Source organism: Watersipora subatra, chromosome 5 (assembly GCF_963576615.1).
Source record: "Watersipora subatra chromosome 5, tzWatSuba1.1, whole genome shotgun sequence".
NCBI lineage: Eukaryota > Metazoa > Bryozoa > Gymnolaemata > Cheilostomatida > Watersiporidae > Watersipora > Watersipora subatra.
In genome coordinates, this window is record NC_088712.1 from 58541336 (window position 1) to 58555246 (window position 13911).

Sequence of the window (13911 nt, forward strand, 5' to 3'; positions counted from 1 at the left end):
TATCTGCATGACATACAAGCCAGGCAAAAATGGCGGAAGATTACTGACAACATTGCAGTCGGTGACCTCGTGTTAGTTTCGCAGGATGACAAAATACGTCGCGAATGGCCACTAGCTAGGGTTGATACAGTATATCCTAGCACGGATGGATTAGTTAGAAAAGTTAGAGTACGAATTAGTAATGCAGCAAACATAACCAGCAAAGGTAAAAGAGTCAACAATGAAACTTGCTTAGATCGGCCGATTCATAAGCTTGTGTTCCTGCACAGACCAGCTGATTCATAAACAGTGGTTGTTTGTCTGTTTTGTGTATAGTTGTAATTCGAGCACATGTTAATCTCATATTTTTAGCCAATATCCTAATAGCGGTATAATATTTTATTCGGAGTCGCCTTCTACTTATTTCTATAATATAGTTAGCTTCAGTTTCTTAATTTGGACTTCCGTCGTCAAATTAATGGGGGGAGTGTAGCTGACTGCCCTTTGTGTTAAATTAATTAGTCCAGTGCAGTATGTCACCTGAAGTCTAATGGGCTATTTTGGGCTGACTCATGCTTCCGAATCTGGCCAGTTCCGGCTGGATTAATGCTTTCAGTATTCTTTGCTTTGGGTGCCATCAATGGAGCAGCAATTATTTTGGTGCAATTTCTGGAGCTTGGCTTAGCGACTCTTGAAATTGGGTGGGTTTATGTCCCATTTTATTGCCTCTGCTTTGGCGTTGTCTGCGGGGAATCAGTGCACCAGATGTTCAGCTCATGACAGTAACCCATTAACCATTTTTTATAACTTTTTACATGCCTGGTACACCATATAAATACACGTCAGCAACTCACCCAGATCAGTCTCTACAACTCATCAAGACAGCAACGTTACAAGTTCGCTCTTCAAAACTTTATTTATCAATTTATGAACATGATACTTTTATTATAGTAGAGACATTTCAAGCAATTATACCTGTTGGATAAATATTTTAAATATCTTCCAAAGTACTAGCAAGGCTCCAATGAGAGGAGAATAGAGGTACGTTAATTTTTATTCATGACATATACATCTGATTTATTTACCTCTTGTAATATCCGCATACTCTATTTGCATATTTTATTCATACATTTTATCCACTGCTGACATCATCATAATCATATTTTACTTTTTATAATTTCTAGTTTTTACGGGATTTACTGGTCAATAAACCAATTATCTCTGTCCAAAAAACAACTCCAAAAAACTCAATATGGGCCTCAGCTACACTTTTTCTAAAATAATTTTATGCATAGTTCAAGGGTTGCCAACAGTAATGTCATGCATACAGTTTCTTGTCAAATCACAAGCATTGTCATTTTTACAAATGGGTTCTAAGAATAACCTTCAGAAATTGTTGAAGTTGCCTATCTGTGCAAGAGCGGTAGATAAGTCACTATTGGCCTCTTAGATTACTGTCAAGTCAATGAGTTTGGGTCACAATGACATTCCAGTATCACTGCTACTCCATGTTTTTGTAAATTTGAGGATTTGCGAAAAAATTATCTGAAGGTGGTTGAATGAAAATTTTTCATTGACAACACATGAGTTGCACCATCACAATGTTGAACATATTTTAATACAATGGAAAACCTTAAGAGCTACTATGCAGAGCATAAGACCTATATTGATAGTTAATTTAGGCATGCCAGTATTACAGAGCTTTAATGGAATTTCTAAATAGATGGTCAGTTTGAGCAATGATATACAGCCCCAATGGGGGCTGTATATCATTGGTTTGAGACTGCTATACGCTGAACAGAGAGGGTCCTGCTAATTATTACGCAACATCAAAGTTACAAGTTTAACAAAATAAATTATGCAAAGCAGATGTTTGTCTGCAATAATAGGATTATATTATCTGCAGAAAATAAAATAGCAAATTAAAGCTGGTTCCATAAAATTTTTCAATTGCATCACAATCAACTTGATATATACAATGCATGCATGGAATGCATGCATTGTATATATTAAGTTTTTCCATGCAGTGTATAGTGGCAAAAGTTGATGTATACAGTGCATGCATTGTATATATCAAGTTTTGCCACGCAGCGTATAATGGCAAAACTTGATATATACAATGTATGCATTGTATATATAAAGTTGATTGTGATGCAATTGAAAAAAACTATGATACCAGCTACATGTATAATTTGCTATCTTATTTGGACTCGTGAAACGATGATGAACGTACATGTATGTTTGTCTAAATTGACCAATTGCCCAAATCGACAATTAACACACATTGACATTGACAGCCAGGGTTCAAAGGTTTAAGAACAAGATATCAGTTTGCATATCCTCTTACTTGAACCTTTAAGTTGTACAGCCAGCACTAATCTCTGCAAGTGTCTTCCCTACTTGTAATTACCTTACTACAACTTCATAGGTAACTAATTAATCATGTTCAAGTTTCTTCAGCCAATGGCAGTTATTCATTCACTTATTTCAGCCAATGGCAGTTATTCATTCACTTATTTCAGCCAATTAAAAAAAATCAGTTCAAAGAAATGTCCCAACAGATGTGATTCCTTAGTGATGGCCCCACTCTTTAGTCATAAAAACCCCTATCCTTTGGAAGGAAAACTCCAAAATACTTCAAAACTTATTTTGTAGTCCCACTGATAACAACTATGGCTAAAAGTATGTATTACAAATACCATTTTCAATAGTTATATACATATGTATTAACTGTATAGTTATTAGGTCTATGGTTGCATCACTCGCTACATCATTTTGGGCAAGTCTGGCCATGTCTTTTTTTCCTGACCGCTTTTACGGAGATCGATTTTTGTCGATTTTAATCTTTAAATATCTTGACAATGAGATCGACTAACACAACAAGCGGCATCTCAACTGATAGACAGAAACAAGCACCTTTTTTAAAAATCAACTAAAATTCGACGCAATCACATTTTTAAGGAGCGGCCACAAAAGCAGATTTTTTTGTTGGTTTCGACGAAAATCCCGAAATGAACGAAAAACACAGAATTATTTGGCCAAAATTCACTGAATTGTCAGAGCTGTGCATGCATACCAAAATCATCGACTAAACGCTTATAATTTGCTAAACAAATTATAAGCGAGCGCGAAATTAGCAGCGTTCGCGATTGGTATAGTCCAAGACACGTATTAAGACACACAATAAAAGTACCAGTGCAATTCAGCATAGCACTTTTAGCAGCAAAACCTACACTTTCAAAAGAGTTTCCTTTTGCAGTACAGTCAAGATTTTTAAGGAATCAAGTCAGTTGCATCGTATTTACCATGGCGAATCTGTACAATAGAGTTGTCTACTCTTGTTTCAATATTACATTGGTGTCGCTTGCTTACATATATGACAATAAAACAGTTGTGCTCGCTCACGCATGTCACCTGGATGTACATCTTCATGCATCTTTACTGTGTTCTAGCACTAATAAACCAAGACTCATTTGCCTTACAAAGCACATATCACATGGTGGCAGCGTAGTGCTAGGGCATGGGTGATGAGGAAGATGGAGGTGAGGCCAAAGCTATAACACTTGATGTTGAACGTTACTCAGCACCTAAGCTAAATCCGTCTGACCGATTTGACTTTTCTGATTCAGGTAAGTGGACTAGGTGGCGCAGCAGATGGTGCACCAGATAGCGCAGATTTAGGGAAGCTAGTGGACTAGATACTAGCCTGTCTTGACAAACTGTTGTTTTTGCGTAGTTGTTCCCCGTCCGCGGGCGAGCAACACAACAGCTTGTCACATGACGTACTGCACCTGATGCATCAGCTGCACTTATAGGGAGTTGTTCTCGTCCGTCTATGCGGCTTGGTTGCGATGTTATGTCGGTCGCTCTATTAATAATCATAACGGATTTCGCGTAAAAAATTATGCAGAAAAAAATAAGATTACAACGTTTAACCAAATACCAGTATCTGTTGTAAACGTTAGTAGAATTCAAGAATAAAATAATTTGAAAATAAAATCTATAAGAACAAATAAAACTGACTGATACAAAAATAGAATTAAAACTGACTGAGCGCACAAATAACGACATGTTTAGTCGCTGTTGTTGTTGTCTAAGTTCTCAAGTTCTACTAAAGTTTACCGCAGAGACTGGTCGCTGGTTGAACGTTATAATCCTATTTTTTCTACATAAATTTTTGCGCAAAATTCGTTATGATTACCAATAGAGCGACCGACATAACATCGCAACCAAGCCGCATAGACAGGCGAGAACAACTCCTTATAAGTGCAGCTGATGCATCAGGTGCAGTACGTCTTGTGACAAGCCGTTGTGTTGCTCGCCCGCGGATGGGGGAACAACTATGCAAAAATAACAGTTTGTCAAGACAGGCTAACTAGATACCAGACCGCAGAAGGAGCAAATAAATACGTTGATCTATACTCGAGGAGAGCAAGCGGAAGATGTTGTTTTCAGTAGAGACATACAGTAGAAGAGACTGACTATCAAACTGTCATAGGTGCCTTTGATAACTACTTTGGTGTTAGAAGGAATTTGGTAGCTGAAAGGGCCAGTATTGCCAGTACCAGACTTTAAGAGAGGATTTAGTTCGAGATAGGTTGATAGTTGGAGTGGCAGATGCCAAATTAAGCGAGAAGTTGCAAGCAGAAGCAGATCTAGCGCTAGATGAAGCAGTGACTATGACCAGGCGGTTTGAGTCGGCCAAACAAGCACTCACAGCAGTTAGAATACAACCAGCTGCAGACATTCATGCTATTTAAGTAGCCCGATAAAAAAAGTCACGCGTGTACAACAAAAAACCATTCTCCAACTCAAATACAAACCACAGTACTCCTACATTCTAAGGAGGACTGTCCAGTTGCTAAATCCCGTTGTGACCAATGCTAGAAATTAAGACACTGGAAGAAAGCTTGTCAAAGCCAGTCACAGAAGTAAAATTGTTTACCGCCGAGATCAACAATCACAGTAACAACAGTAGCACTAGATCATGGACTGTAAATCTAAAGATTGATATGAACAGCACTGTGAGTAACATTCATTTCAAACTAGACTCAGGTGCAGCCGCTACAGTATGTGGGCCAGCTAGCATACCACGAAATGTAACATTACAGCCTGCTGTCAACAAGCTGAGAGGTGCAAGTAACATTGGCATACCTTGTATAGGTCAAGTAGGTGCTGTCTTACGCTATGACCTACTGACTGTACAAAGACTATCCATGTGGTGAAAGGTCAAACCACTAACCTGCTAAGTAAACCTGCATGCCAATGCTTGAATTTGCTTACATGTAATGTTGATGCTGAGTCTCGTGATATAAACAGTGATATAGATGGCTGTAACACGCTGTTTTATGGTCAAAGGTCAATCAAGGCCAAATGTCATATTGAGTTGACTGATGATGCTAGGCCATATTCTAATTATGTGCCTAGGCCTTTTTCATTCCTTTGCTGGAAAAAACTACATTAGAACTTGATCACATGTTATCACTGGGTGTTATAGCTGAAGCTCAGCAACCGACTGATTGGTGTGCACCAATGGTCATTGTTCCTAAGAAATATACTGTTAGAATTTGTACTGATTTTACACAACTGAACAAATATGTGAAGCGTGAAGTTTTTCCTATGGCTACAGTAGAAAATAGTCTTTCTAAGCTGAGTAGTAGTCGGATCTTTTCGAAGCTGGATGCAAACAGCGGCTTCTGGCAATTACCGATGTCAGAGAAATCGCAGCACCTTACCACGTTCTTAACTCCTTTTGGTCGATTTTACTATCGAAAATTGCCATTTGGTTTGTTGTTCTCACTCGAGATTGTTGTATCATATTATCACGAGAAGTATTGTATTACAGAAAACACAGCTAACAGGTAAGAAGCACATTGAGGAACTGACTTAGTTAGCAAGCCGATAGCTATGGGTCATTAGACAATTATGTGATTGTAGCACAGCTAAGAGAAAGTGTGACTGCACAGCTAATATGTAACACATCTCCCTCACTATTCTGAGTTTATGGTTAGTCATGACCTTGCTAGAACTTAGAACTGTCAAAGTGATCAGGTCGTCTTCTATTACGAGTAGGATATCTGGGACTTTGTACTGGCCTCTCATCAGGTACAGATTGGGCAGGTTGGACGTTAAGATCATTCGAAGCTGTGATGATATTGTCATTGGTCGATGTATCATTAACTTGAAGTCTAGCTTGTAGCTGATTGATATGTTGTCTCCATACACCACGATCTGTTCGCACAGCATACAGTATGTTACTCAGCTTGTTAATTATTGTTCCAGGTATCCACTTGAGTCCAGAGCTATAGTTCCTTGCATAAACCGAAGAGTCTACTTTATACCGTGATGATTGAGAAGATGCTTGACCTGGTAAAAGAGTTTTCTTGTTCTGAATTGGTTTTAGCAAGGTCAGAGTATTTCTCGGCTGTCGTCCATGTAGAACTTCAGCAGGTGATTTTCAGTTTAGAGAGGGATGAGGCAAACATCTGTATGTGATTAAAAGCAGTTGTAGGGCAGTCTTCACTTTCTTTCCTCCTGCACAATTCATCTCTACAGATTGCTTAAGAGTCTGGACAAATCTTTCCGCTTCTCCATTCGATGCAGGATGGAATGCGGGTGATGTTATAGGTTTAACGCCATGCATGGTGCAGAACTGATCAAATTCTTTTGACACAGATTGTGGGCCGTTATCCGTAACGATAATCCGAGGAAGACCTTCATGTACAAAGATCTGTCGTAGCACGTCAACTGTGTCCTTAGAAGTAGTTTTTCCTACATCTAGCATAGCAACGTATGGATATCGGGAATGTGCATCCACACAAATCAACAACATCTGACCTTTAAAAGGTCCTGCATAATCCAAATGAATTCATTCCCATGGTAGTTGGGTAGACGGCCAACTTTGGTAAGTCTTGGCCGGGTCACTAGCACAGATTCGGCAAAGTTCACAAGCTTTGATTACCTGTTCTATGCCTGCATTGATGCTAGGCCACCATGCGTATCGACGAGCAAGCTGTTTTACTCTTTCTACACCCTAGTGTGATGTATGCAGCAAGTCTAACACTTTACTCCTCAGAGCCTGTAGAATGAAAACTCTGGTAGTGTCATCACGTTGCAAAAGCACAGCCTCTCCATGAACAAAAAGAGACTCCCTCATATTCCAATATGGCCGCAAATTTTCATAGCTAGCTGTAAGCTTATTGGGCCAAAGGCCATTCAGTATCCACTCTTTCACTATCTGTAGTGAGTTGTCTTTCATGGTTTCTTGTTTAACAGCTTCATCGTTAAGGGAACCATGATCGAGCTCCTCTTGCATAGTGTGTGAGACCTCAATGCTCTCCTTCTCTTCATCATGGTCAAACTTCGGGTCAGCCCCTTTAGGTAACCTGGACAAGCCATCTGCATTGCCGTGCTTTGCTGTAGGTTTGTACCTGATGTCATACTGATAAGCCATCAGTGTGAGGGCCCATCTCTGCAGTCGCTGAGCTGTTAAAACGGGGACATTCTTTTTTGGTGAAAACATGGCAACCAGGGGTTTATGATCAGTCATGAGCGTAAAACGTCTCCCATATAGATACTGTCTAAACTTAGTCACTCCATTGATGATTGAAAGCACTTCTTTCTCTATCTGTGAGTCGTTCTTTTGGTGCACACTCAATGTCTTTGATGCATGTGCTAGTGCTCTTTCAGCTCCATTTTCCTTTTGTAGGAGTACTGCCCCAATTCCATAGTTAGATGCGTCTGTTGCTAAAACCAGCGGTTTACTTTGGTCAAAATGGGTAAGTTTGGTAGCCTTTATGACACATTCTTTAAGAACATGGAAGGCCTTGTCACACTCATCAGTCCAATCAAACTTGACATTTTCACATATAAACTTGTAGAGGGGGGCTGCTTTGCTAGACAGGTCAGCAATGTATGAGCCATAGTAGTTGATCTTGCCCAAAAACGCCTGTAGCTATTGTAAGTTCTGTGGTCATGGAAGCTGTTCAATAGCCTCTATTGCAGAGTTCGAGGGAGTCTTGCCACTCTTGTCTATTATGTGACCTAGGTATTCAACAGCGTTCTTAAAAAACTCGCATTTCTCTCTCTGTATGCGGAGCTCGTACTCCTGTAGTCCAGCTAAGAGTTTGTTAAGATTAGACCAGTGCTCACTCTCACTGCTACCAGTGACAATCAGATCATCCAAGTATGCTGCAATTCAGGTAAGTCAGCAATCATTGAGTCCATACATCGCTGAAACTGTGCAGGGCTTGATGCCAATCCAAAACACATCCTGTTTTAGCGAAACAAACCACATTGAGTGTTGATGACACACAACTTCTTTGCATTATCATCTAACTCTAGTTGCAAGTAGGCATCTGCCAGGTCTTTCTCACTTTTCTTGCCGCCTCTCAACTTTTCTAGCAACTCTTCAAGGCTTGGTAATGGGTGTTGATCAATTGACATTTGTTGGTTCAACATCTTGAAATCACCACATATACGCACTCTTCCATTTGATTTGGAAACTGCTACTATTGGAGCAGCATAATCACTAAAGTCCACATTTTCCAGAACACCAGCTTTAACTAATCAATCTAGCTCTTCTTTTACAGCTTGGCGTCTAGAGAATGGAACTACACGAGGTTTAGAAAAGCTTGGTGTGCTTCCTGGTTTCAAGCGTACTAGTACTTTTAGCTTTTTACATCGACCGAGACCTGCCTTAAAAACGTCAGAGTACTTAGAGGAGAGTGCAGCAATTTTGTCCCTTAATCCAATAGGGTTACTTCCTGTGACGGTACAGGTAACATCACAACTACCCTGTGTCAATATAGCTAGTCCTGCTGCGAGAGACCGAATTTGTCACTCCAATCTAGACTAAAAAGGTTTGAACCTTGTGTTGTGTTTACAACAAGAAGTTTGAGATTTGGTTTTTCCACATCTCCTACCTTCACACTAACTGAACATTGTCCTTTAATCTGTAACTCACTCTGCCCATATGCTTTAAGATGGGTACTGACAGGTAAGAGGGGGATGATCCAAGACTTTGGTAGCCTTGCAAATCAACTATAGATCAAGTAGCCCCTGTGTCCCATTGAAGCATTGCATCATGACCATTGACAACAGTTTTGATCCAAACCTTTCTATTGACTCGTTGGAAAAGATTATCTAAAACTGCATGTACTAAATGATAAGGTTCACTTGCATCAGTGAGCACACTTAACACAGAGTTTTCAACTGTCCTAGCAGACTGTTCTGTCTGACTTTGGGTTGCTGTCTTAGCCATACAGACAGCCTCAATGTGACCTTTGACCTCACATTTCCTGCAGACAAATGCTCTGCAGGGACAGTTTTTTCTGTCATGTTTTATGTAACAGCTAGGGCAAGACTTCAACATACCTGTGTTCTGTGCATTAGCTTGTTGCTTTCCATTGGTTTGTTGACCTCGGCGTGATCTTTGCTTGTACTAACCGGACATTTTGTTTACTGTGTCTTCAATAGCTGGAGAAGTTGTCTACCCCTTGAGAATTTTATCGGTCTCTGTTGTCTGTAGGCGTAGGTTCGCATCCCACTTCTGACACCAGTTGTTGTATTGTATTATTACGAGAAGTATTGTATTACAGAAAACACAGCTAACAGGTAAGAAGCACATAGAGGAACTGACTTAGTTAGCAAGCCCATAGCTAAGGGTCATTAGACAATTATGTGATTATAGCACAACTAAAAGAACGCGTGACTGCACAGCTAATATGTAACAGAGATATTTTTAAAAAAATGTCTAGAATTTTAGGTGATATTGATGGTGTAGTAGTACACATAGATGACATATTGGTAATGAGAACACAGGAACGAACGAGAACACAACTCCAGACTAACTTTCGTGTTACGCAGCATACAATATGCAGGGTTGACATTAATTCGTGGCAAGTGTGCTTTTAAGCAGAAATTTATCGAATATTTGGGTCGCCGCATTGACGCAGATGGTATTCATGTTGATGAGCGTATATCGGCACTGCTAGAGTTTTTGACTCCTACATGTGTGCGAGATGTACGCAGCTTCTTAGACATAGTTAATCAGTACGATAAGTTTAGTTCATCAGTGGGACATATTAGTAAGCCATTGAGAGATCTTCTCAGCAAACAGTCAACTTGGATCTGAGATGCGCCTCAACAACAAGCTTTCAAAAGCTTGAAGATGAATTTAGGCAAACACCAGTGCTAGCTCCTTATGATGCAAAGAGAGAGAGAGAGAGAGACATATCTGTCAACTGATGTGTCCAAAAAAGGTCTAGGAGCAGTTCTGAGTCAAAAACAACCTGATGGTACCCGTAGGTTAGTCGCAGCAACAGGTAGATCCTTATCAGAAGCCGAACGTAACTATGCCGTTATTGAAAAGGAATCTGTCGGAGTTACTTGGGCAATGTCGAAGTTTTCTAAATATCTGGTTGGAATACCTATCTTGCTGGATCACAGAACACAAGCCGCTTGTGTCATTACTGGGTGAACAAGTGATCAGTAAGTTACCTCCACGTATACAGAGATTCAGGCTAAAGTTGACATGTTTCAAGTACAAAATTTGTCATATCCCGGGTAAAAAGAACTGGTCCGTGGATACCATGTCGCGTTACCCAAGTGATGTGCCGTCTGAACAGGACGTGATGCTCATAGATGAAGTAGAAGGCTATTTGAGCAGACGATGCTGATGCCATGTAGTGACATTTAGTTAGGCAAGTTTCGAGTAGCCCAGGACAGAGATGAAGTGCTCTTACAAGTCAAGCACTATGTTTTATCTGGGTGGCCGCACTACCTATCTAACACTGATACTGTGTTGAAGCCATACTTTGAGAATAGACGCTACATCACTCTGTACAAAGGTTTGCTTACTTTTCAGAACTGTGTCGTAATACCCCATGCTGAACGGTTAGAAACATTGCGCAGCATACATGAAGGAAATTTGAGAATGACTAAATGTACTGAGAAAGCCAGACTTTCAGTGTGGTGGCCTTGCGTGACACAGAATATAGAAGAGATGGTACGAAACTGTAGCACATGCAAGGTGAGTGCACTAACTGTGAAAGAGCCATTGTTGCCAACAGCTACACCTACTCGTCCTTGGCAGATATTAGGGACAGATCTATTTATACACAAAAAGAAACATTATCTGCTAGTAACCGACTACTATTCCCGCTATTCTGAATTAGCACAACTTCCAAGTGAGACTAGTAGATGCGTGATTGATAAGATGAAGAATATCTTTGCCCGTCACAGTCTCCCAGAGTTAGTTATATCCGACAATGGATCGCAATACTCATCCAGCAAATTCAAAGAATTTGCTCAAACCTACGGTTTCCAGAGTATAACTTCGTCACCGAAGTACCCTAGAGCTAATGGAACCGCAGAGAGAATAGTTCAGACAATCAAGAATATCCTGAAGAAATCGGAGGACCCATACTTGGGACTGCTAGCCTATTGTATTTTACCTATACACAGAGGGCTGTCTCCTGCTGAGTTACTGAGGGGTTGCAGACTTCAAAATAATGTCGTACAGCTACACTATTCAGCTACCACTGCAAAGAACCACATAAACTTTCAGCGCAAAAATGACGTATATAAAGTAAAAATGGAAGAACAACGTGACACCACACATGTTAAGGAGTGTCCTACACTTGGTAAAGGTAGCGACTTTTATATCCGCGACCTAAAATGCTATGGAACTGTGAAAGACATATTGCCCGGTCGAACATGCATAGTCACAGCTGGCAAAAAGGTACGACGTAATCGGTCTGCCTTAGCGAGCACTCCGACAGAACACAATGACACTACCGGGAATAATGTTGACACTGACATAACGTCTAGTGCGACTGTAGGTAGAGTCACAATCTGTTGTCGATATTCTGCGTCGCAGCCATCCCACAGAGAGATCCGATCACCTCGACGCATGATTGAGGAGTATTAGATTTCTGTATTAGTTTGTGTAATATGCACTTACAGGCAAATAGCGCGGTCTATCATTTGCCATTTATGTTATGCTTTTATGTAGCAGCAGAAGTAGTGCTGTTTGCAATAGCCATTTATTGTACTCAGTCAATAGCTTGGTGCTGTTTATTAATTAGTACATATATGTATATAAATTAGTTGTTTCTATAACAATAGTGTTTTTTGAGTGTCTTGTAATCTTAGAAAGGAGATGTACAATAGAGTTGTCTACCCTTGTTTCGATATTACATTGGAGTTGCTTGCTCACATATATGACAATAGAACAGTTGTGCTCACTCACGCATATCACCTGGACGTGCTTCTTCATGCATCTTTACTGTGTTCTAGCAATAATAAACCAAGACTCATTTGCCTTACTAAGCACATATCCCAGAATCGCGTTAGTATTTTTCTTGCGTGTCGCGTGATGTTCTTCGGACTATATAAATAGCACAAGCTGCTAGAATTGTGCTTGCTAATAATTTTTTTAGCCAATTAAAAGTGACTATAATATTATCACTAAAAGCTATTTTGTTCTAAAGCGGATAGTGCTTGCGGAAGCCATATTACAACTAAAAAGTTCGATTGACAGAAAAAAATGTTCGTTTTTTACTTGGAAGTTCCCTGATCAAAAATTATACATACCTAATTTGCTTCGGGAAAATAGGCTAATACATGTATTTCATAAAGTTATTCCAATAACACTCTTAAGGCCCTAGAAATACTAATGATCGTTTGCTATGTTGTCACGAATCATAAGTAGGCCTATTCAGTTACTACACAATCACGGTAAATTTTGCAAAAATGCGTCTCCAGCAGTCGATCATAGAGTTTCCATACTCATGCATAGCAGTGAAAGGAAAGGTTGTATGAGACGGCCAGAAAATACGTGTAAATATTGATTGCTTAAGAAGCAAAAGCTGTAGTAATGTATATTTTAAATAGCTCTTCATGAGTTTAATAAGGTATTCATTTTGAATAATCGATTAGCGCAATACGATTGTTTGCCATTCATAAAAGTGATGTAATTCAATATATTGGCGTTATTGATAGATATGGTATGTCAAGCTTTTTGCTGGCTGGATTTAACTTATATTCATACAAATTGCTAAAATCTCATTGAACATGGATACTGGAGCTGATAAAAAAGGTAATAGAACATCCTATTGTAGGATTATTTTCAATAGCAGCCCTCGTAGCCACAGGTTTATGAGATATTATCTGCTCACTTTCTGTACATCAGATGCAACTCTCTGTTTCAGAAAGCAGGAAAAGGGCTCACGATGGTGATGAAGATGGCAAAAGCTGTGGGTACTGCATGCAGGCTATAAACAAAGACCGAGATCCTAGAAACTTAGCCTGTGGTCATACATTTTGTTTCAGCTGTTTAAAGGAGGCTCATGCTAGTAGTGGTTTGACTAACATAAAGTGTTCTACATGTGGGTGAGTAGTCTCGACGCTGTGTTGGTCGAGTTCATTTGAACCAATTTAAATGAACTTCTGTTTGTACAAGTTCCAACAAAGTTACAGGCAGAAAGTTTTGTAAGCCTATTGCTCTCCCTTTTTGGATGATAGTTTAGGATGTAACAACCCTTCAAAAGCTGTCTTCTATTAAAAATCAAATATAAAACGCATTCTGATTCGCTGAACCCATTACTGCTCAATGTTAAGATTTAAACCTGAAAGAACTTGAGGTATTCACTATAATATGAGCTGTCTGTTTGTGTCTAGCTCCCTCAACTTAATGCTATGCTTAGCTATATCTTTCTATCTCAGTCTGGGTCTGCCCTGATTCCTGTTTCTTTCGTAGAGTTGCGAATGTAATAATTGGCTTGGTTATTGCTCAGGACCAATCCTGTGGACATAACCAAGCCAACTTAGTCTTTTTCCTATCATAATGTATGTTATGTATGCCCTCCTGTCTCAGGTTTTTGGGGTTTTTGCCCTTATCTTTCCAGGTGGGATTCAGCATGCTGTGTA

At 39.7% G+C, this 13911-nt stretch overlaps 1 protein-coding gene across 1 annotated transcript in view; it reads left to right on the top strand.

The window, feature by feature from the left end:
- The first annotated feature begins 3472 nt into the window (after window positions 1-3472).
- Window positions 3473-13911, top strand: part of LOC137396845 (uncharacterized) — a 33741-nt gene continuing 23302 nt past the window's right edge. Inside the window, exons 1-2 of the transcript XR_010978628.1 lie at window positions 3473-3608; window positions 13194-13374. The gene's annotated coding sequence lies outside the window, so the exon portion shown is untranslated. The remainder of the gene's footprint in view (window positions 3609-13193; window positions 13375-13911) is intronic.